The 24,863-nt window shown below is 46.9% G+C and overlaps 1 protein-coding gene and 1 pseudogene across 1 annotated transcript in view; one reads left to right on the forward strand and one right to left on the reverse strand.

Annotated features, from left to right (window-relative positions):
- The window catches only part of LOC135202176 (TBC1 domain family member 20-like), a 170,241-nt gene that overhangs the window by 51,906 nt on the left and 93,472 nt on the right, over positions 1–24,863 (forward strand). The window lies entirely within an intron of this gene.
- Positions 5,473–24,863, reverse strand: part of LOC135201946 (TBC1 domain family member 20-like) — a 57,632-nt pseudogene continuing 38,241 nt past the window's right edge.

Consider the following 24,863-nt stretch of genomic DNA (forward strand, 5'->3'; position numbering starts at 1 on the left):
TCCTTGACACTAAAGCCAGGGTGTTCTTCGATATGGGCAAGTCTGGTCTTTTTCGGAACACTGCAGATTGCCCGAATGACTTCGACTTTCTTGAGTTTTATGTAGATAAAACTTGAGAGACCCGACAGGGCACAGGCTCTCCTCTGGCTCCTGCCCACTAACTTGTGCCATCCTTGCTTCCAAGCTCCTGGCCCAAGGACAAAACGGGTTTCCATTCTTAGGCCACAACGGAAGGCTTAGAGAGCACACCGCCTTGTGTTCTCTAAAGCCCAAACTGTGTTGACGATGGCTTAAAATTTCACTAACCCTCTTTGTCGTATCTAGGGTGGTTAGAAGAAGGCCTTCCTGATCACATGCAAGAAGTTAACAGGTAGGAGAGGTTCGAATGCTTTGACATCAAGAACTTCAGACTACGTCTAAGTTCCATATTGAAAGCTTCGATCTGGACATGCACAGTCAGTCCGTCTGTACTAAAGTCAGGTGACGACCAGTTGACCAGTCAGACGAATCAAGGACAGCAAGGCTGTACCCTGAAGACCATAAGGCACTATTCTTCGCTGAAGGATGAGTGTCTGGACTGCCTGGGCGATTCAATCTAAGCAAACCTTGGGGGTGTATCAACGCAACCCAACGTCGTCAGCGAATCAACTCCTGACTCGATCTTCTGGTGCCAGGAGAAAGGAGCAAAAAAAAAAGGCGATTCAGTCCCGAAGGTAAGAATGCCTGATAGTCCAACCTGGTCTCATGTTACACGATCATCGGGGGGTGTATAAACGCAACCGACTTCGTCAACAAGAAACTCAGGGCTACTATATGTCGCCTGATCTCGCACGAGTGTCTGACTCCGAGAAAACAGGTGAGACAAAAAGTAGATGGTGAGCGAGTTTCGAGATTCCACAGAACTCAAAGATCGTGAAGGGCTTTGTTGTTTGACAGACGCAAATCTCTGAGCCCAAAGGCCGTCAACAACATATTTGCATATTCTTTAATAGTTGTGACTGCCAGCTTATCCCATTCTTCAGACGGAAATGGAAGACGGTAATCTTATTCCTGTCAACATCTCGATAGTCTGAACGTAGTCAGACTCAGAGCGGAGAGGTTATAGGTACCTTTCGAGTTAGAGTAGACCGACTCTCGGAAAAGGTCCTTGGAAAGTGAACTAGGAAGTATGTGACCTCTGTGAATCAGGATCCTGAAGGCCAACATGGGGCGATCAGCGTCATTGTCGCTCCCTGTGACGTCATAAATCTCTTATACATTTCCTAAGCGATTGAAAAAGGGGAAAAGAGACTAAACATCCATCCCCGTTCAATATCATAGGATGGCGTTAAATGGTACCGATCCCGGATCGATAAAAAAGGGAGCAGAGAAGAAGAAGCCTCTTCGTCCTCAACATATCGAAGAGAAGAATGAAAGGGCGTCCCTAAAGTCTACACAACTCTCAACTTACTTCTAAAGAAAGATTCCACTCGGAAGTGAATAGTTGCTGCCGTCGATCGAGACAATTCGTACGGACTTTTGCAATCCTGTAACGAACCTGAGAGGATCGTTACATTCTACGCCTGTTGTTATAATAGGCTCTTTCTCGTAAACTCGAACAAGGACCGAGAGAAGATACTTCTTAAGATATGAGAGAGCTGTGGAATATCAGAGTTGATCTGGAACACTGGTTCCCAAAAAAACTCGTTCGAGGACTGGAGGGACTACCGAATCGCTTTTACTTCTTTCAGATTAAGATCCAGGACATCTGAAAAACCCATATCCAGATGTCCGGCACCTTCTTTCTATCACCTCAGGTGATAGACGCACTGAGAGATGTTCAGAATCATTCCTAGATCTAGAATAATATTTCAGTTTCCCGGTAGGAAAAAACTGTGGTCTGAATTGCAGTCTATTCGGGGAAACAAACTTCTTCAGGAAGGAAATGGTCCCCAGCAAGCTCATCCATTCCTCCCCGAGTATGCTTACTTCCCTAATAAGCTGCGCTTTGCCTAAGCAGGAGAGCAAATAAAAGTGCAATGTTGCGGTAGACTCGTAGTTCCATACCGTGCGGTAACGAGCACGAAAGGATTAAGAGATAACTCTGTTGAACATAGTAAAGGGCAAAACGAATGCAACGTTTATTCATTCACGTAAGAAATCCCCTCAATCTTAGGCTAAAGTCCGTGATTGTAGGACAGAGATACAGTTAGTCAGTCAATCCCGCAGGAGAGAGAGACGTAACCTACAGCGCATGACAGCGCACGATCTGTTACTGGCTCGGTTGGACTGGAGGACAGACACAGCGTGACAGCAGCAGCCAGCAGCTTACGAACGTCGTCTTTTAACTTTATGTCTGGGTTGCCAGCTACCCTATTCTACGAAGAAATAGGTCCGTTATTTTTTGAGCAGAAAGACTCTCAAGCTGGTATATTTAGCGAAACAGAAAACGCTAAATATATAGATGCGTTTGTGTCGTCAGAACACTTACCATACAACGGTAAAAGATAAATCGGAAACTCCTGGAAGGCTGCAGGGAGTAAACGATTAAATGTCCTTAAAAACAGACAATAGACCTCTCGGTTGCCATCCGAAGAGGGTAACTATACAGCAAGCGTATATGACTTGAACCAACCAGAAGTAAAATAACGCAAGGCAAAATATGAAATTATATCACAATAAAGTTTGTTCATACTTACCTGGCAGACATATATATAGCTGAATTCGGAAATACAGCTACATACATATCTGACAGGCAAGTTTCATGAACAAAACTTAAGAGAATCGAAGCAGTCAGCTCAAGCTTCTTATGTTATTGGACATAAGCGTTCATTGACGTAGTCTACAAGTCTATTTCTTGTACAAGTCTGCGAATGACGAATGAGAGCTCTTCCGAATCTTGTCAATAAGAGCTTATTCGCTTACGCAATATCAAGTTAATGAGATGTTTGTCAATGAGAACTAACCCATTTACGGGACAAAGAGATATTTTGTCAATGAGGGGATACCCACATACTTGACAAAAAACGAAAGTATATTGTCAATGGGGAAAGTCACTGAATTGACAAAACGTAATCCAGGAAGTCGAGCATTTTATTTTTTCGATTCCCGTCTCAAACGAGGAAGGGGCAAGAATCCTGTTAAGAGACTGGGCTTACGGCAGGTAGAACGACGATGTTCAAATCGGCAGCGTAGTCCGACTAGAAACTAACAAATCTATCATCTGAAAAACCCTTTCAGATGGGCTAAAAAGCTTGCAAATTATACCTGGGAAGAGGAAGAAACTCTCCAACCAGCTTCCTCTCCCGTATCACAACTAATGCCTGCTAAAGCTTAAAATTTATTGGCAGGATGGCAAAGGAAGTCCTGTCTTGCGCTTCCTGAAGAGCGTCCTTTTGATGAGTGCCTTTGCAAGAATCCTACTGAACGTTGCCGAGAGTCCTGACGTGCAGGACATCGAGCCTTACATAACCCGTAACTGCCTTATCGCAAAGTCTTGACTGCGGTAGTGGCAACTTAAATTTATTGGCAGAATGGCAAAGGTTGCGGTAGAGCAAACGAGATCTTCCTTGAGCTTTCCTTAACTCCATCCACCTATGCGAAAAGCAATATTAATTGACAGAGACCTCTTGAATTCACGAAACCCGATGTCCTCTGGGTTTCGAAGATGAAGTTGTCTGTCACTTTCAGCTTCCTCCGAAGCACTGCCTACTTCACATTCTTTGCAGGTGAGGTAGAAGGTATCACCGAAGGTAGAGGTAAAAATTCTTTAGGCCCAAATCTGAAACAAGAGCTTGAAGAGTTCAACAGAAACGTTCAGCCAGGCGACACACCTGGCGTGCGCTGGTGCACGCTCGGCGTCCACTGGCGCGTGCTCGGCGTCCACTGGAGCGCGCTCGGCGTCCACTGGCGCGCGCGCTCGGCATCCACTTGGCGCGCTGCGCTCGGCGTCCACTGGCGCGCTTGTCGTGCACCCGCGGGCGCCTGGAGTCCATCCGAGCGTCCCGGGCGTCCGCTCTCAAAAGCCTCCTGCTACTATGACTTCTTTTACGTATTTTCTCGGTGGAAAGATGACACGAGTTCAGGCGATGTTCGCCTTCTTACTTCTCACTGAACGCATAACGAGAGAGAGAGAGAGAGGACGTGAAGCGTCCTCTTCTATAAAGCTTCTATTTAGAGGGCGCGAGTCCTTCCGAAAGCTCCAACCCCTGCTCGGGGAGGACGCTTCGGAGGACGAGAAGCAATCTTTCAGGATTCGTGCACGCGCACGCACTTTGGCAGTCTGGGGATTTTCATCAGAAACTGCCGAAGGCACGCCAGATCGGTGGGGGTTCCTTGTAACCCTCCTTAGGCTTTCGACATGCTCCCTCCCCGGGTCCTGGGAGTCAAGCAGAGGTCCCGGCCTAGAGGCGAAACGAGGCCGATCTGACGCACCCTCCACTACACAAGGGGTATCACTGCACTTCTGCACTTCACTTTTACTCTCTAAAGCAAGCACTTTCGATTCTAAGTTACGAATCGAAAGAGTATCAGAGAAAGGGCAATTCCTCTACGACACTGCTCAGGGCCCGAAGGCGACACTGCCAGGGCGGGTTAGGAGTAACAATTACAGAAGTAGCACTTCACAGCAATGAAGGAGAGCGAGCAACCTCTCGTAAACATATTCATAGCCCGTAGGCCATACTACAGGGTTAGGCAAAATAAAGTCTACAGGAAGGTTAGCAGGTTCACTACCCCTGACTTTTGTTACTGATTAATTGCGTTATACATACGAATCATACGTCTTCCTTACGGAATTAGACATGTTTACTGATTAATTGCGTACATACGAATCATACGTCTTCCTTACGGAATAGACAAAGTCTCACACTCCTTACATGACAAATCTCAACAAAGAAGCAAGACCCATACCCCTCGTACATACCAAGTGCGGGATCTACCAAAGCTTCGGTAGCCACACCCTATCTTTGCAGACACCCCGTCTGAAACTAGCCTAACTAGATTCAGATATTTTTATGCAAAAATGAATCAAAATTCAAATCAATTTAAGATAGCGTATGCCTAGCCACAAATCCAAGTAAATAAATCAAAAGACAATTAGGATACTTAGCGGCAATGAAGTTTCCAAAAATCCCAAGACGGAGGTACTGAAAACAGGTGTTTTCAGCACCGGCGACAGAAAAATTATGAATAGAAAATGGAATGGTTCCTGATACCCGCCTCCCAGCGGCGGGAATGGGTACTAACCACCTGTCCGACCACTGCGTGTGTCGGAAGTTTTTAAAATTCTGTCGGACTTCAGAAAATACAGCTATATATATATCTGACAGGTAAGTTTCATGAACAAAATGAATTATAAATAGAATGTATATCAGTAAACTCATTTGCATTAAAATTGTACAAACAACAGTAATTTTACATAGAAATATATCATAACATGTCACAGTATGGTACCTTATTTAATGTATGGATATTGCAGTGTGTGAAATTAACTCACTCTATCAAAAACTGATGCAATTTTGGATCTGATCTCTTCAGAATTGGGTACAGATATGTGAGGTAGTAAGTGGTTTTTTTCCATTGTTGGTCTCATGAAGTCACAAAGGTGAGTAACAGCCAATTTTTCCACCAACTCGAAGCCTACATCTTCTCCCATCACCAAAAGGAATGTGATAGCAACATCATGAAACCCCTGAAATAACAGTAATATCATAAAATCTACATTTTAAAAGAAACCCCTCAAACAACATATACATAATGTGAATAAATGGTACAAAAAATAACAATTTGTCGAAAATTGTATTTTTCCTAACTATACAAACCTGAGGTCCTTTATAATAGGAATGTAACTTGCGGCAGCTGGAACCGGTTGTAAGCTTCGAACAAGGGCAGCTCGGTAGTAAACTGCTTGTCCGACAGTCAGCGTACTGCGCGACTGGGAGGGTGAAGAATCACTTTGCTTTAGGCCCAGGAAAAAACCAAGTGAGGGGTGGCATGAGGTGGGACTATGTGTAAAGGGACCTCAGGTTTGTAAGTGGTACCTCGACATACGAAAGGCTCAACTTACGAAAAACTCGAGATACGAAAGCAAATACGAAAAATTTTACAGCTCTACATACGAAAAGTTTTCAAGATAGGAAAGGTTGTTGCTGTAAAGTCCCGAGATTCTCCCGCCCGGACCACGAGAACAATTTTAAAACTCCCACGTCGCCAAAAACTGAGTAAACTCGCCACCATCTCCCACTCTCCCATTGGTTCCTGATGCTAGTCACCCCATAAGATCCAGCTCTCCTATTGGTCAGCATCTACCCCTTGTGCTTTAAGTATTCTATTGGTAAAAAAAGGATGCTGTAAAGTTGAAAAACTTATTCATGCAATACATTTAATAAAAAACAACATTAGGTGAAGATAGAATAAAGAATAGAAATGAATGGTTATTATACTGTTTGGTAGTTTCAGTAGTTGAGAGAGATAATGAAAATTTATGGCTTACTGTGTAAAGTGATTGCTTGGCGATCGTTTGATACTCGTAAGTGCTGGATGTAAACAGAAGTTTGGAAGCTTTTTTTGTTTGTTTATTATAGTTAATGGTTACTTAATAATTATTTGAAATGAGTACATGCAATACATTAATTAAAAAAATTGTAATTAGATATCATAAAATATAAAATAAATCAGACTGCCAACAAATAAGTATTTTTAGAATTCTTCTTCTGTTTTAATATTACGTTACGTATATGTTTCACTATAGCTGTCAGTAACTCGGTATCTCCATTAGGTAAAGATAGAATAAAGAATAGAAATGAATGGCTATTATACTGTTTGGTAGTTTCATTAGTTGAAGAGAGATACTAATGAAAATTTATGGCTTACTGTGTCCTAGGAAAAGTGATTGCTTGGCGTTCGTTCGGTACTCGTAAGACGGTAAGAGCTGAATGTAAACAATCGATTGGAAGGTTTTTTGTTTGTTTGTTTGTGTATTAGAGTTAATGATTTATTAATAATTATTGAAAATGATGATGCATACTGATTATTTATACATTTTATTGGCATATTCTAAGCTTTTAGCTTCTCAGGTTTAGATGTCAGAATCATAGACTAGGCTACAGTTGCAACCGCTAACATAGGCTAGGCTTATTGCTAAGGGAAATATGCTAAAGTCCTAATATATGCAGTAAAAATGGGGTTGAAACATTACATGCAATTGAATATTACTCAAGTATGTTACAGTATTTTGCCTTTTTGGAGTCATATTTCTTCCGTTGGATCGGCGTCGTAACCCTAGAACATGTGTTTTAGGCCTGTAAAATATAATTTACTGGGGGGTGTTTTTTGTTTGGGAGGGCTTGGAACAGATTAGCCATTTTACATGTAAAATGTGGTCCAAGATACAAAAACCTCATGATACGAAGGGCGCCTTGGAACGGATTAATTTCGTATCTTGAGGTACTACTGTATAGTTAGGAAAAATACAATTTTCGAACAATTGTTATTTGTTCTGATATGAATACAACCATTGGTCCTTTTACAATAGGAAGACTCACTTCTTGTGGGTGGAATCTGAGTCTTAAGAACAGACTGGTGTTCCCCCAACCTTGGTCCCTCCCTGGTCGTAACAGCAGAGGGAGTGGATCCTAGCCTCTGCCCAATGATCAGGGTATGTACCGCAGGATCAATGGTCAGACCTCTGGACCCAAGTAATAAGAGGGAGGCAAGTGTACCTCTTAAAACTAGCAAGCAAGAACTTGTCCTATTGCAAGAGGCATATGAAGTCATGGGCTTGTCTCGTTTGTTGGCTTCCACTTTCCCCCCCCTTTTGTCGGGGGTAAGTGGTGGATAATCGCTCCTATCCCTAATGAAGGGATAGGATGGGGCTCGGTCGAGTAGCTTACTGCATCGCTCCCTGTTCCAGCATAGTGACGACTGCGTCCCTCTGCCCCCAGGTAGAGGGAGGGAAAAAGATGGGGAAGAGAAGCTAGTCACACTCTCATTCACTCATCCATTCATGCAGTCACACAAGGATGCGATGCTGTTCTGTCCGCTTGGGTGCTGGGTAAGCTACACAAGTGTTGCGCAGCCACCACGGGTCCCAAGGAAAAAGTGTCCAAGGACCTGTGGGCTATATCCCGAAGGTAGGAGGTGAAGGTGGTCTGGTTGGACAGACACCTGCCTTCAGGACCTCGCCACGGAGAAGTTCTTGCGGAATGCAAGGGAAGGACCAATACCTCTGACTTCGTGGGCTCTCAGACGAAGGGTACGGATGTCGTCGCTACCATCAACTTCGTACGCCTCCTGATCACCTCACGCAGCCAGAAAGAAAGTGTGTTTCTTGGATACTTCTTCTTGGTCACCCCAGTGCTAACGAAGAAGCGTCGACACTCAGGCCTGAGGTGCCGAGTTCTCTTCAGATAGCGCCGTAGCACCCTCACAGGACAGAGCAGCATCTCATCCTCGCATCGTTGTTGGTGAAGTCATGAGGGAGGGGATTGTGAAAGACTCGAAAGGATTCTGAGTCTTCGCTACGAAGTTCGGGACGAAATCGAGCGTCACAGATCCCCATCCCCTGGAGTGCTTGACGTTGAAGGAAAGATCGTGCAGTTCCCCTACTCTCGCCGATGCCAGGGCCAGCTAAGGACGAGAGTCACGTCCCACTCAGGGGGCCTGAGTTCCCTGGGTGGGCAAGACCTCTCAAAGCTCCTCATAAGAAGGGAGATCTCAAACGAATTAGAGATATCCACTCCCCATCAGTATCAGGACTAGGGGGCCAGGGTGCGGCTCTGTATCCTTTGACTGTGGGGACGGAGAGGAGCTTGTCTCGGCGAAGAAATATGAGAAAATCCACTACCTGCTGAAGAGTGGCTCTGAGAGGAGATAGACACCGTTTACGACACCTACCACAGAAGACTGCCCACTTTCCCTCATACACAGCTGCAGAGGACTGTCTGACGTACCCAGCAATCTCTGTTGCTGCTCGGCGAGAAAAGCCTCTCACTCGCAAGAGATGGTGGATAACAGCCAGCCGTGAAAATGTAGAGACTGGACTGACTGGTGGTACTGTTCCACGTGTGGCTGGACGAGAAGGTTGTGCTAAGGGGGAATCTCTCTCGGTGTGCTTCTGTTGAGCAGAGCCAGCAGGTCCAGGTACCAGGAGCCACAGGATCATCCGGAGATTCGGGGTGACCAGCACTCAGCTGATCACCTTGTGAATCAGGCAGAACGGGGAAAGGCGTACGAAGAGGTTGTCCCACAGGTGTTGAGGACGTCCTCTGCAGCTACCCATGGGTCCAGCATGGCCGAGAAGAAAACCTGAAGTTTTCTGTTGTGCCGGTGGCGAATAGATCCACTACTGGATGCCCCCACAGGTTGAAGAGCCTTTCCGCCACGTCGGGTGTAGAGACCATTCGGTCCCTATCACCTGATCCCGACGGCTGAGCTTGTCTGCTACTACATTCCTCTTGCCTGGAATGTAGCGGGCTGACAGCTCTACCGATGGGCCACCGAGTGGCCCACTCGTGCACCTGCAACATCAACTGGTGCAACAGGAGGGACACTAGGCCCCCGTTTGTGATGTATGCCACTATTGTGGTGTTGTCGCACATCAACAACCACCGAGTGTCCCATCAATCGGTCCTGGAACTCTTGGAGAGCGAGGAACGCTGCCTGAGCTCCAGGATGTTGATGTGAGGGTGCTTGTCGTGACGATCCCACACTCCTGCAGCCAGTAACTCCTCCAGGTGTGGCGCCCCATCCCTCGGTTGACGCTTGTCCGAAAACAGCAACACCTTCGGGGGAGGGGGGGGGGGGGGGGGGGGGGGGAGTGCGAAGAGGCACTCCCTTAATTAAGAGGTTCCTGTCGTCCAGCCACCAGGCTAGGTCCTGCCTCACCTCCTCCGTGAGGGACACGGGGAAGTAAGGTGGGTCTGTTGCCTGTGACCAACTCTCCTTTAGTCTCCACTGAAGAGACCGCAGGTGAAGATGCCCGTGACGGACTATCTCTCGAGTGACGACAGGTGGCCGATCACGACTTGCCAATGCTGAGCTGACTGTTCTTGCTGAGACAGGAACTGGTAGGCTGCCTCCCTGAATCTGCTGATCCGCGAGTCTTGCGGGAAGACTCGCCCTGCTACCGTGTCGATCAGCATACCCAGGTACTCATCCTACTGGCTTGGGTTCGAGATCGGACTTCTCGAAGTCACCACGATCCCCAGATCGCGGCAGAACTCGAGAAGTCGATCCCTGTCCTGTAGCGCTCGCCAGGACCAACCAGTCGTCGAGATACCTCAGAAGACGTATCCCTACCAAGTGGGCCCAAGCAGACACCAGAGTGACACTGCGTGAACACCTGTGGGCAGTTGAGAGGACCGAAGCAAAGTGCCCTGAATTGGTACACCGTCCCGTCGAGGATGAAGCAGAGGCACTTCCTGGAGGATTGATGAACTTGGGTATCTGGAAATACGCGTCCTTCAAGTCCACCGAAAGCATGAAGTCATTCTCCCTGATGGAGTCTAGCACAGAACGTGCCATCTCCATCGTGAACTGAGACTGGCGCACGAATCGTTCAGGGGAGAGAGATCTATCACCGGGTGCCAGCCCCTGAAGAACTTCTCCACCAGGAAAAGACGGCTGTAGAAGCCCGGTGAACGATCCCTGACGATCTCCACAGCTCCCTTGCTCAGCATGGCTTCGACTTCCTGCCGAAGGGCTACATCCTTTGATGCTCCAGGTACGTAGGTCTGAAGATGGAACTGGGTTGGAGATGAGGGGTGGTGGGCCGAGACTCAAAGGGTAGTAGATGCCCCTCCCTGAAGGACGTCTACTATCCAGGTCTCTGCTCCGTAGAGCTGCCATGTTGCCCAATGGCTTGCCAGGCATCCCCCCACTCCGGCAGCATGTGGGGGGAACGCCGTCCCTAGCGTTTCCCGCCTCTCTTCGACTTTTTCCTGCTCCCCCTCGAGGGAAGGAGGGCTGGGAGGAGGGCTGGGGACGACCACCCCTGGAAGAAGTCGAAGGCAGAGTCTTCCTTTAGGCTTCGACGATGCAATCGTCTTGGCCACAGAGGAAGCGCTAACCAAGCTCTTGGGCTTGGCCGCAGTCGTTCGAGGCTGCCCAGACGCCTTCGAGACTGCCTGGTGTACTAGACGGTCACTGTTATCAGTGCGCCGTCGTTCCACCGCAGCGTCCACCATCTCTCCTGGGAAGAGAGAGGAGGAACTCTGCAATGGTCCGTTGTGAAGACCCAGTGCCGGGACGTGGGCTCAGAAGGTGCGGGAGCAGCGATCCTTCACCGGGGGGGAGGTCGTTGTGCTGACGAATCAGTGCAATAACCTCTGCAAACGACCTCTGGGTCTCGGAAGTGACTGCGTCTTGTGGAGTAGGACCGCGTCCAGTCCTCCCTCCCTCCAACAAGAACGCCTCTCGAGACCCTCCTCCTTCGGAAGGAGGAACAGCGACAGACCCTCCTGGTCTCCTACTGCCACTTGCGCATACGACCTGGGTCGGTCCTAAGACCTTGCCTGGTTCGTAGACGTCGTAATGCGCGCTCCTCACGACCACTCTGGATCGCTTCGCTCTTCCCGGCGTAACCTGAGGAAGTTGAAGGGATTGGAGAGGAAGACCTGACGATCATCCACCCCTCGCTCACCGGTAGAACCGGTGTGCTTGGGGGGCTGCAGGCGATCGCCAACCCGCGGTGGCGATCGAGTTGCAGGCCTGGTCGCGCGGCTCTCCTGGGGAGAGTGGCTGGACCAAGAACAGCGGCTCGGTCCCGTGCATCAGAGGAGCTGCTGCTGGTCCCCTACCCGCCCGGTCCCGATGGGAGCGGCGGGGTCAGGGGACCTGCAAAGACCACTGTCGCGGTGGGAGCAGTGCCTGTCCTCACGGCGCGTCGAACCGCTGGAACCAGCCGAGGCTGGTTCCTGCGATCGAGGGGATCTCTTCCTAGCCTCAGCCCGCGGCGGTCTGGGACCGTCGCGTCAACCCTGGTTACCTGCGGATCGCTACGAGAGCGATCGCTGGCCTGGCGGGAGTCACCTGAGCAACTCTCGCCAGTCTTCCGCTCCGTGCCTCAGTCTGGCGCCGAGCAACTCGGAAGCCTGAGCCTTGGCTGTACGGTCACCCGCAGGTGACCGTACACTCGGTACCTCTAGCGAAGACGAGAGGCCAAGCCAGAACCTGGTGTAGCGGCGGAACCCCTAGCACCAGGTGAGGAAGTACCGGTGTTAGCCGGATCCCCTCTGGTCCCCGTCTTCTTCTTCTTGCGGAAGGAGAGACGGGCATCGCTCCTGAAGGAGCGGGAGGACCAGCAGAAGAACCCCCCGTCCCACCGGAGTGAGACAGGCCCTTAGAAGTTCCTGAAGGAGACTTCTTAGGGGGGGAGGAGGCAGGCTTCTTCTTCCTTGGCTTAGAAGCCTTGAAAGTCGAAGGGGAAGAGGCGGCAGAGAAGGACGACGACACCTTCCTCTTCTCTTCGTCAGCTTCCTCAGGACAGACGTCAGGTCCTCCATCCAGGACGGAGCCGGGGCTATTGCGAAGCAACACGGCCCTGCACCTGTCCGGAAGGACCCGTGACTGGGGCAGCAACGACGTCGGCAGGGGATGGTCCAGGCACGGCAGGCACGACAGGCACGGCATGAACGTCAGGTACAGCAGGAGGCAGAACAGCAATCAATGACATCCTGGGTACAGGTGGAAGGTCCAGGGGCGAACTCTTGGGGCACCGAAAGTCGGGGAGGGGGCTGAGGCGGAGAGCGGCGAACCCTGGCGGCAGTGGCATGACCCTCCTCGGGAAACCAGCAATCGGGGCCTGCACCGCAGCTGAGGGTGTTACTGAGATAATATGCTGGGTATACGCCAGGTGAGGAGGCGCGGCATACCCCAGGATCAAGGTGGTGGTGGTGGTGGTTGGTCACCGGTCCATGGGTGACCGGAGCAGCACCTGCCAGGTGATGCAACAGCCCCCGAACGCTCGGCGTCCCCTGGAGGCCCAGCGAGAACCATACCTGGCCGAGGTCGTCGCCTGCGAGCAGGAGCACCTGAGGAGGCAAAGGTCGGGTCAGTAGGAGGGGTTCCCCCTCGCACAGGGGGGGGGGGGGGACGGGGGGGGGAAGCACCCCAAACAAACGAACGGAAGACCCCGAGTACAATTGAATGGTCAGGGTACCTCGCCCCCTCCTCCACGCTCGACAGATCAGGCGAAGAGAAGAACCCCCCCCCCCCCCCCCACCCCCCCCGAAGGGGAAGGAGCCATACACGGAAGCTGAGATGGCGGCAGGAAGGAAGACGACGTGTCTGTGACCAAGGGCGTCGCCGGAGAACCCTCCGAAGACTCCTTGGCAGGCTTACGTCGCTTCCTCCTACCCTCATAGAGCACCCACTGCTCCTCCGACCAAGAATACATAAAATCACAGGGCTCGGCCCGAGAGCATTCGTGCCCTCGGCACCGAGCGCAAGCCAACCAATTCATGAGGATTCACTTCTGGAAAAGAGTGAAAGGCCCACAATTACGGCCCTCCACCACCAGGGCAAACTCTGCGGCTGATGGGGGCGTGGGGACGTCTCCAGCTCACTGGAATCCATAGCAAAAAGTCAATAATAAAATACAAAGCAACATGTACTTACAGTATTTTACCATACCACAAAGCAAACAAACTAAGTTGAGAAGATACAAAGCGTACGACGATAGCGGGCAGAGGGGCGAACAACATGTCTGTCTCTGTCGGCGGCAGAAAGCAAAGTGATTCTTCACCTCCCAGTCGAGCGGTGCGCCCAAGTTACATTCCTATTGTAAAGGACCGATGGTTTGTATTCGTATCGGAACAAACCACCTCATTTCTGGCTTTCCCATTATAAAACTGTATATCATACTCATTGAAATGTTTGTAATCGACTCATATATGGGCTATTTTATTCATCATTGTTTTCTCAGTATAAAATTAATACAATGATTTTATAATAACAAAATAAATTTCTAGGTTCTTACCCTCTATCAACAGCTTCATTGGTGGCTACTTGGCGAACAGGTTTGACAAGTGTTAAAATTGAAATAATTGCTAACGAACGATCCCAATAGTTACCCATACCCTTTGGAGGGTGGGGTAAGACAGCAAATGTTTTGGTTTGTCATTCTTCTCTTAATCTCTTAAGAGGGGAGGGAGGGGGGGAGGGATCTCAATGATAGAGGTTAAGTACCTAAAAAATTGATTTTATCATAAAATAATTATTTTTGAGATGAAATTTACCCTCCATCATTAGCTGACTCCAACACTACCACCTACCTAACAAGTTGCGGCAGCACTTCACACCCAAAACAACTAACAGTAAAAACCTGAACTCACATGAGGTTAGGTTCCATACCCCCTCACACAAGAAGAATTTTCGTGTATGTTTGGCGCGGTCTCAAAAAATGCTAATATATGCTTACTTCTGGAGTCTGAACACTAAATATGACCCTAACCATGCTCTCTAAGTACTACATGAAATTAAAGTTACTGTAATTTCATTTAAAAGTTAGCTTAATACATCTCCCTTAAAAAAGGAAATAAATGGTTAGTAAAAATATAGGAGTGTGAAGATTACATACATATACCATATTTCTCTTTTTCTCCCCCTTTTGACAGACCAATCTATTTGTAGAAGCGTTCTCAATCACTTTTAAGAAATTCTAGTTTCTGGCTCTTTCTCTTTGTTCTGAAATATCTTTTCATGATCAAACATGATATTGTTATGATACAATAAAGTTTCATACATACTTACCTGGCAGCTACGTATATACATAGCTATCGACTCCGTCGTCCCCGACAGAAATTCAAATTTCGCGGCACTCGCTACAGGTAGGTCAGGTGATCTACCGCCCTGCTCTGGGTAAGCAGGACTAGGAACTATTCCCGTTTTCTAATCAGATTCTCTCTTCCACCTGTCTCCTGCGGGGAGGCTGGGTGGGTCTTCAATTGTATATATCTGCCAGGTAAGTATGTATGAAACTTTATTGTATCATAACAATATCATTTTTCATACATTCAACTTACCTGTCAGATATATACATAGCTGATTGACACCCTTTGGTGGGGGGTCAAGAAGAGAGCTAACTAACTGACTAGACAGGTAACAACAATGGTTGTAGGTATAATAAACCTTAGTTCCTACCTTATTAGATGGAAGACTTCGTGGCTACTGCCCAGGAGTCTGCTTCATCTCAAGAGCCTTAGCGAGATAGTGATCTGTGGCCAAGAGTTCTTGCTGGTCTGTCGATGGGGTCTTATCCATTACTCGGCAGAGCCTAAACTGGCGTTTGTCAAGGGTGCTAATCCGCTTATATGACAAACACGCCTTCTTTAAGGAGCACACAACCGATCCCGATCACTCCGATCCTAACCCGTGTTAGTTCTAAGATTGCTAAGAGTCATCCCCAAACTCTTAGCAAACAACCACAAACTCGAAAACTCTACATACAAAAATAAAAATTTTGTACCCCTCTAATAGTCAGCTGTCACTCGATTTCCTAATGAAGCGAAGTGAAGGCCGCCATGCGCATCTGACACTCCCATGCACAGGAAACACGAGAACACATCCGACAAGAGGGTTACGTACACATATTTAAAGATCGGTGCCTCTCTCCTTTACCCAGAACCGTCTGTGCTGACACAAACGGACCTAAAGAAAAACATTTCTCATACGTTACTCGCACATCTTTTAAATAATGAGATGCAAATACTGAGTTGCATCTCCAATAGGTTGCGTCCAAAATATTTTTCAGTGACATATTTCTCTGGAACGCAATTGATGTCGCGATTGCCCTTACCTCATGAGCTCTTACTCTTAATAGATTAAAAGAGTCATCTGGGCAGTTTCTTATGAGCCTCGGTAATTACACTTCTAACAAAGAAGGCCAAAGCATTTTTAGACATAGGTCTCTTGGGGTCTTTTACCGAGCACCAAAGACCATGTTGTGAGCCTCCCAACCGCTTCTTTCTGTCCAGATAGAATTTCAGTGCTCAACTGGACAAAGTGATCTTTCTATTTCTCTGCCTACTAGGCTAGTAAGTCCTTTTACCTCGAAACTCCTAGGCCAGGGATTCGAAAAGGGTTCTCGTTTTTGGCAAGAAAAAGAGTCTGGAATGAAACAAATCGCAGATCTTCTTTGAAACCAACTCGTGACTCAAGGGCGTGCAACTCGCTGACCCTTTTAGCCGTAGCCAGAGATAGAAGAAATATACACTTTCTAGTGATATCACGGAATGAAGCCGTATGAGGTGGTTCGAACGTTTTTTCCGAGATAGAAATTTCAGAACACATCTAAGTTCCAGCTCGGAATCCTAGGCCTCTAACTGACTTGGACGTTTCAAAAGAGCGATGAGGTCGTGCAAATCTTATTATTCGTCAAGTCTAAGCCTCTGTTTCTAAAGACTGACGAAAGCATACTTCTGTATCCTTTAATTGTTGGTACAGAGAGATGTGACTTTTCCCTCAGGAAAAGCAAGGAAATCCGCAATTTCGGTTAAACAGAGGTATTGGAAGAGGACAGCTTCTTCGACCTGCACCAGTTTCTGAAAACTTCCCACTTCGATTGGTACACTCGCCTAGTAGATGATTCTGCGGGCTCTAGCAATTGCGCTTGCCGCCTTGCGAGAAAACCCTCTCGCTCTGACCAATCTTTCAATAGTCGAAAGGCAGTCAGAGCAAGAGCGGGTAGATTTTTATGGTACCTCTCGAAGTGGGGTTGTTTGGAGCAGATCTATCCTGTTTGGAAGAGATCTGGGGAAGTCCAACTGTCCACTCCATCACCTCCGTGAACCAAATTCGGGATGGCCAATATGGGGCTATCAGAGTCATTCTGGTTCCCTTCGAGGCCACAAACTTTCTGACTACTTCCCCAGAATCTTGAATGGGGGAAAGCGTACACGTCTAGCCCTGACCAGTCCAGGAGAAAGGCGTCTATAGCATAGCCCGGTTGGATCCTCTACCAGGGCGCAAAATGTGTCTATCCTTTTGGAAAGAAACGTGGCGAATAGATCTATCTGTGGTTTCCCCAAAAGAATACCAAAGGGTCTGACAGACTTACGAGTGGAGGGTCCATTCTGTAGGAAGGACCTGGAACCTCCTGCTCAGTCTGTCGCTCTCACGTTCCTCTCCCCTTGCACAAATCGTTTAGAAGGACCACATTCCTTTGATTGCCAAATCAAGCAGATCTCTTGCCAGTTTTGTGTATTGGGCGAAAGAGTGAGTTTCCTCCTTGCTTCTTGACATAAGCCAGAACGGTCGTATTGTCGAGTTTATCTGAATTACTTTGTCTCTGACTATCTGCTCGAAGCTCCTTAACGCGAGGTGAATTGCAAAGAGCTCCTTGCAATTATGTGCCATGACACTGCTCTTTCCGACCAGGTGCCTGACACTTCTTCGGACCCTAGAGTCGCACCCCAACCTGTCTCGACGCGTCTGAGAACAATGTCAGGTTTGGGTTCCGAACTTCTAAGGATACTCCTCTGTTTTCAAGGGGGTTCCAAGCCAGGCCCCCACCTTACTGTTGTTTTTACTTCTAATGAGATCGGAAACCGTGTCCGAGAGCTGTCCTGTCTTCCAACTCCAACTGCTTCTCAGGAAGTACTGAAGCGGACGGAGATGCAGTCTTCCTAGGAGAGGAAAGAACTGTTCGAGCGAGGAAAGGGTCCCCAGAAGGCTCAACCATTCCCTCGCTGAAGTACGCTCTTTCTCTAAGAAGTTCAATACTGTGGCACAGCCTTTCCTTACTCTCTCTTGAGAAGGAAATACTCGAAAACCCCCGAGAATCCATCTGAATCCCCAGATAAGACTACGTTCTGGCTGGGGACCATCTGGGATTTCTCGAGGTTCACGATTAATTCCTAACCTGTCTTTGTCAAATCCAGGATTGTTGACAGGTCCGTCCTCCAGACACTGCTTTTGAGACCTGGCCCTGATGAGCCAGTCGTCCAGGTATAGGGAGACGTTTATCCCTTTCATGTGAAGGTGTTTTGACACATTTTTCATCAAGTCTGTGAAAGATTTGGGGAGCCGTAGAAAGGCCGAAACACAGGGCCCTGAACTGATAGATCCTTCCCTCGAACATGAAACGAAGGTACTTCCTCGACGAATGGTGAATCGGGACGTGGAAATATGCGTCTTGAAGATCTAGAGACGCCATCCAATCTCCCTGACGGAGAGCTGCAAGTACTGAGGCAGACGTTTCCATGCTGAACTTCTGTTGTTGTACGAATTTGTTCAGCGAACTTACATCCAGTACCGGTCTCCATCCCCCCGAGGCTTTCGCTACGAGAAACAAGCGATTGTAAAACCCCGGGGAGCTTTGATCCAGTACCAGCTCTATTGCTCTTTTGTCCCACATCTGCTCCACCATTTGACGAAGAGTATCCATCAGAACAGGGTCCTTGTATCTGGCTGACAGTTCCCTCGGTGACGTTGTCAAGGGGGGTCTGTCCTTGAATGGGATATAATAACCCTTCTTGATTACTGACATTGACCAAGGATCGGATCCTATGTCTTCCCATGCTCCTGCAAAGAATTGTAACCTGGCTCCTACAGGTGTCTGGAGGAAAGATTTCTCATTTTCCCTTCTTAAAGGGACGGAAGGCAGATCTTCCCCTTTTTTCAGATGATTCCTTCTGACGATGGATCTAGCCTGAGCGCCTCCTCGAAAGGGCTGCGTGTGTTGAGTTGGCTTAGATGCTTTCTTTCCTCACTAGCCACAGGTCTATTCTTCCTTGAGATTGCCTTAAAAGATCCTGAGTGGCTTTCTCAGTTAGCGAATGGGCAATGTCTCTCACCAACTGCGAAGGAAATAAATGCTCAGAGAGAGGCGCATACAGCAAAGCGGATCTCTGCGAAGGAGAGACGGCCTTAGTGAGAAAGGCACTATGAACCGCTCTCTTCTTTAGTATTCCCGCACCGAAGAGGGAGACACTTCCGCCGATCCATCTTGAACCGCCTTATCTATGCATGTAAGGATGCTATGCAAGGTTTCAGGGCTTAGTTGTTCTTTTTCATGGGACTTCTTAGCAATGAGCCCCAAGGGACCAGTCTAGAAGTTAAATACTTCTAAGGTGTGAAAAAGTCCCTTGAGGAGATGGTCCATTTCCGAAAGACCCCATGTTGCTTTTGCTGAATTCAAGGCATGTCTCCTCGACGATCTACGATACTAGAGAAGTCCGATTCAGCTGAAACAGGCAGAGACAATCCCATGTTTTTGTGTCCCGTTTCGTACCATATGCTCTCCTACCCCTTAGTTTAGCGGGAGGCATGCAAAATATCGTCCTTCCTAACTCCTTCTTAGTCTTGATCCAGGAGTCCAGAGATTGTAAGGCCCTTTTCATGGATATGGCCGGCTTCATTTTCAGGAAAGACGAAGACTTGTGTGCCTTCGTACTTGAAAATAGAGAGCGAGGAAGGAGGAGCGGGGCTGGAGTTAATGCATCTCCATATTCTTCTAAGAGAAGAGCAAAAGAAAGAACTTTGTAATTCGAGAGCCCTTCTCTGTTAGTAACTTCGTCCTCCGAGACGTCATCTAAATTAATAGGATCGGAAAGAGAAGGCTCCCTTCCCTCCTCTGTCTCCTCTCTAGATTTCTTCCTTTCCGAAGAAGAAGCACTTCTATAAGGAGATGGGCTAGGAGTTAACTCTCTCCTTACGTTTATCATTAGGAGAGTCACGTATCACTGCTCTACGCCTGTTAGACTCCTGTCGGATGTCAAGCTCTTCACAGAGGATAATGCGCCTGGCGTTTAGCAGGAGTATCTCGCTGAGAATACTCCTGAGGCCTGGTAGGAGTAACTTGTTTGGAATACTCCTGGCGCCTGACAGTCGTTACACTCTTCGAATACTCCTGCCGTCTGAAGGCGCATCTCGCTCCAAATACTCCTGGCGCCTGTTAGGAGTATTAAGCTCAGAATACTCCTGGCGCTTGGTAGGCGCATCGCGCTTCGAATACTCCTGGCGCCTGGTAGGAGTAAAAAGTCCAGAATACCCTGGCGCCTGGGAGGAGTATCGAGGCCAGAGTAATCAAGGTGCTTGGCAGGGAGTATCTCTTCCCGAATACTCTGACCTACGAAGGCGCATCTAGTTCCGAATACTCCTGAGGCTTGGGTAGGAGTATCGCTCATGGAATGCGCCTTTCGAATAGCAAGTATATTGCGCTTAGCGGGCGCTATACTCCTATCAGGAGTTCTCTCTTCTCCAATGGCTCTTGTTGCTTGGATGAAGATCTGGGCCTAGAACGATCTACAGTAAAGTCAGGCTCTTTGCGCCTACTTGGCGCCTGGCTCCTAGTTGGCGCCTGACGCTTGGTAGGAGTTACTTCCTTTCCCACATCTCGCCTGCCTAAACGCACCGCTCCCCCCCAGAGATGGCCGCTTGTGCGACAAACTCCCTGGAGGTTCGTCGCGCCCTGACAAGGAGATCGGTATTTGGATCTCTAATCGGAAGCCTGTCAATCCTTTTTACGAGTAGGCTCCTTAGAAAGTACTACTACCAAAGACGCTATTTGCTCCTGTACATTCTACAAAATTCTCCTGGTCGAAGGCTCATTCGAATCAGGAGAAGGAGATCTGGAAGGCGCTCGAGAGTCTTTTTCCCTTCCAAGGATCTAAATCCTTTCTAGCTTTCTTGATTACCGAAAAGGCGCCTCCTCTTCAGAGAAGCGTCGGGGCTAGAATTAAGCTCAGGTTCTTTTCCAGTTTCCTTTTAGCGGAAGTGAAAGCTTCGATTCCTTCCATCCTCTTCTCGGAGAAGGCGAACTAGAAGATGAAAGCACTCACGAAGGACGCTTTTTCTATAGCTGTCCCTGGCAGACGAGATTGCATACGATTCTGCCGAAGGACGCCTGATCGTTGGGGATTCCCCACGACCCCCGTAAGGCTTTCGACTTTCCTTCTCCTCTGGGCCAGGGAGCTTGGAAGAGGTCTAGGCCTGGGAGCGTCGCAGGGATGACCAGACGCCCCCTCCACTACACTGGTGACACTAACATCACTCGAGAAACCACATTCACTTCTCTTACTTCTAATGCTTCCATTTTCTCTTGCAGTTTTTTGAAGGGAAGCTCTGAGTTCCGCTATTTCTGAGGCGGAATCGAGGGATAAACTTGTGAACGGGCTGAAACAGAATGGGTATAATTAAGAGAAGAAGAAGAAGCTACAGAACTACTAGCACTTTTCCGGCTTTTGTAAGCCGCCTTCCTCTCTCTATCCTTCTCTAACTTCTTCAAGTAAGAAGTCAGATTCTTCCATTCTTGCGCACTCAATCTCTCACACTCGTTACACGTATTCTCAATTGAGCATTCAATTTTCCTTTCTACAACCACTGCATGTAGTGGTGAGGATCTACCGAAGCTTTCGGAATCCTCACCTTACAGCCTTCATTCACACACACTCTGAAGCTAACACTAGAATCAGACATATTCACGAAAATCCAAAGCGAAGTCCAAAAACCAGTCCACGATAGCGAATGCCAAACAACGATCCAAGTACGTCACTAAAAATCAGTCGAAAGATGATCAAAAGCGTTGTGAAAAAAAGAATTCCAGTCAGGAGGAAGTAACAAACAATGTTGATACTACCGGCGACAGAGAGAATCTGATTAGAAAACGGGGATAGTTTCCTAGTCCTGCTACCCAGAGCAGGCGGTAGATCACCTGACCTACCTGTAGCGAGTGCCGCGAAATTTGAATTTCTGTCGGGGACGACGGAGTCGATAGCTATGTATATATCTGGACAGGTAAGTGAATGTATGAAAATTGCTTTTCATTTGGACTAATACAACTCTTAGTTATGTGTCTAAGTTTTAGAACAGTGCATTTATAGTTCTAGACAGTAAAAGTAAAATAGATCAATTAAAAATGATCTACCACTAACTACAAGAGAGAGAGTGTCATTATGTAAGTACTAAGCTAACTTTTTAATTAAATTAAAGTTACTGTTTAAATCCATTTAAAATGACAAATTTTTAATCAATTTGTATTTTTCATTGCTAACAAACCTGAGGTCTTAAACAATAGGATAATCTTATAACGCCAGCTTGAAATCGGTTAAAAAACCAATCAAAGATTGTAGAGCAAGGAATCTGTGGCATCTGGCAACTCATGTGTATACGAGGTGGATGCTTGTCACCGATGGGCTTGGAAACCTCATGACGCACCAGTCTTTCTTTAACCGCCTTGGAGAGTTGACTTTCGCTTTGCTCTCCTCTTATCATGCCTGTATTTTTTTTTATCTAAGCCTGTGGTTTTTTTGTTTCATATTTATCCAGACCAGAAGTCCCATGGACGTCAACATTTTTAAAAAGATGGCCTTCCATGAGCCCTGTGTTGACCTTCCTTTGGGACAGATGCAAATTGCAGATGTGACTTATGCCTTTTCCTCTGCTTCGTCATTGGCTGTGTTATGTGTAATGCTGGTCCGTTCTCCCAATGGGATATTGCCCCTTCGGGAAGAGAGGGACCAGCTACATTTTTTGTTCTTTAGCATTTTACGTTTGTTATACTGAAGATATTTTGAAAATATTTGTACTATGATATTAATGGTTTTATGTATCTTTGATTTGATCTAGTTACACATTTTCTGGCAGCATGGTAATGTTTTAGTCTTTCAGAATTTGTGTGTTTCGCAATGTTTGAGACGTTAGGGGTTCGTGTTGCAGACTAAGTTTTTATGCTAGGATTCGGCTGTCTAGCATAGAAGTACATTCCTACACTTCTTCAACACAAATTTTAATTGCGTTCTTCCCATCTGCGTGCAGGACCAGTCATGATTGCCATTTCATCTCTTTTCCGTCATTTTGGTGGGGGAAAGGTGTGGGTTGTAAGGCTCTCTTCCTCCCTTCCCTTTATCCTTACAAATAAACATGATTCTTTTCGCTCTCACAGGATAGAAATATTCTTTCTTGAGGGAAAGAGCATGTTATTTGTTTCTTTACAGGTGCTTCAGTTGTCAGCCCTGCTTCTCTCCTGGAAGTCTGCAGCAGTGGCGTTCCTCTCAGAACATGGGAGTTTCTCTGCTTCGCTTTCCACTGACAGAGATGCCACTTTAATAATTTTGGTATGCTCGGTGCTCTGAGGAGAGAGTTTTGAACCCAGTCAGTGCTGTCGGCAGTGAGTTCCTTGCTGCTCACCGGAGCTCCTTCTTGCTTGCCAGCAATACTGTGCTGTCATGTGGGGATTACCAACCTACAGACAGATTTTCTGATGGGTGTGGATATTGTCTCCCTATGATGTTTAACTTGGTACCCTTTTGTCATATGAAATAAATTGTAGTACAGTTTTTATTTTATGTTTTTCTGCACACACGTTCTCTCTCTCTCTCTCTCTCCTCTCTCTCTCTCTTCTCTCTCTCGCTCTCTCTCTGGGCTCTCTCCAAATCCTATCTCTCCTCTCTTCTCCCTCCTCTCCTCTCTCTCTGTAAGAATAATGTGTGATATCACTAATGGGCTTGTGACATCAAGGATTCTTTTGACTGACAGTGCTGCGTTCAAGTGAGGGATGATCTCTCTTCCACTGCCCTAAGTGATGGATTAATTAACCTTAAAAAAATAAATAAATGGTTAGTAAAAATATAGGTGAGAGAGAGAGAGAGAGAGAGAGAGAGAGAGAGAGAGAGAGAGAGAGAGAGAGAGAGAGAGAGAGAGAGAGAGAATTACTATATAAAAATCATTGACTAGCTAATTGGAAACACTTCCCTTCCTGTTATAATACTTGACATATTTGACAGCTTAGGGGACTTCCAGCTCCTGGTGGAGTTAAAAAGAAGGATGAAGGGACAGCATTTTTATACACATCATATTGTAATTACAGTTATATATTGTTATTACTATTATTCCTATTTAATTTGAAAAGATTAATAAACATATACATGTACCATAAAAATTCTCTAATCTCAGTAAGGAGTCGAGAGAGAGGAGTTGATACCTACTTAAAAGTGCAAATGGAAAGGTTATTTCTTTAAAATACTATCATATACAAATTTTGTAATTACAGTCGGTATATTATTATTATTATTGTTAATTAATATTTGCAAATATCAATAAACATAGTACGTACATACATGTACCATAAAAATTATCTCATCTCAGTAAGCGAGAGAGAGAGAGAGAGAGAGAGAGAGAGAGAGAGAGATGAGAGAGAGAGAGAGAGAGAGAGAGAGAGAGAGATGAGAGAGAGAGAGAGAGAGAATTATTATTTCTTTCTTTACTTAATGTTATCTAATTTACACATGAAAGCTTGAAAACTTATAAATTACACGTACATAAAAAAAATTAAATGCTTTTGCAGGTTTTCTCCAGGATTCAAAAATATAAATTTTCATAATAAAATTTATTATTTGGATACTTACCTAGTGTTAAAGTTAGCTATATCTCCACGCCTTTTAGACGAGTTGGCATTCGAACAAAAAATAGAAATGGCTGCCCAGATGACTGTCTAGTTTACTTGTTCTCCACCAGGTGTTTTGTTTCAAAATGTTTTAGCTCTTGTCTGAATTCCCCTTGACAGGCCACTAAGTTGTGGGGAGGCTGGGTGGGTCTACTTTAACAGTAGGTAAGTATCCAAATAAAGGGATTTTGACAAAGGAAAAAAAACTCATTTCTGGGGAAGACCTGTGTCGCCCAGTGAAATGTTCCTATAGCACTCATTTCTAGGTATAAATAAATGCTAAATATACCAGAGAAAAAAGCCATATGGAATGCCAGAGTTACTACCTCCAGCTCGCTCCACCCTTTTTAGGGCGTCTGTATAGCACAGGGGCGAGTGGAAACCACTATCACAGATGCTTTGCCAATTAGATGTCTCCTCTCTCAAAATCCCCCTCTAGAGTGGCGTCGTTACTACTACCTCTGCCAAGAACCCTCATTCCTGAAATACGCACCCAAGCTTG

The sequence above is a fragment of the Macrobrachium nipponense genome, chromosome 30 (genome assembly GCF_015104395.2).
Source record: "Macrobrachium nipponense isolate FS-2020 chromosome 30, ASM1510439v2, whole genome shotgun sequence".
Lineage (NCBI taxonomy): Eukaryota > Metazoa > Arthropoda > Malacostraca > Decapoda > Palaemonidae > Macrobrachium > Macrobrachium nipponense.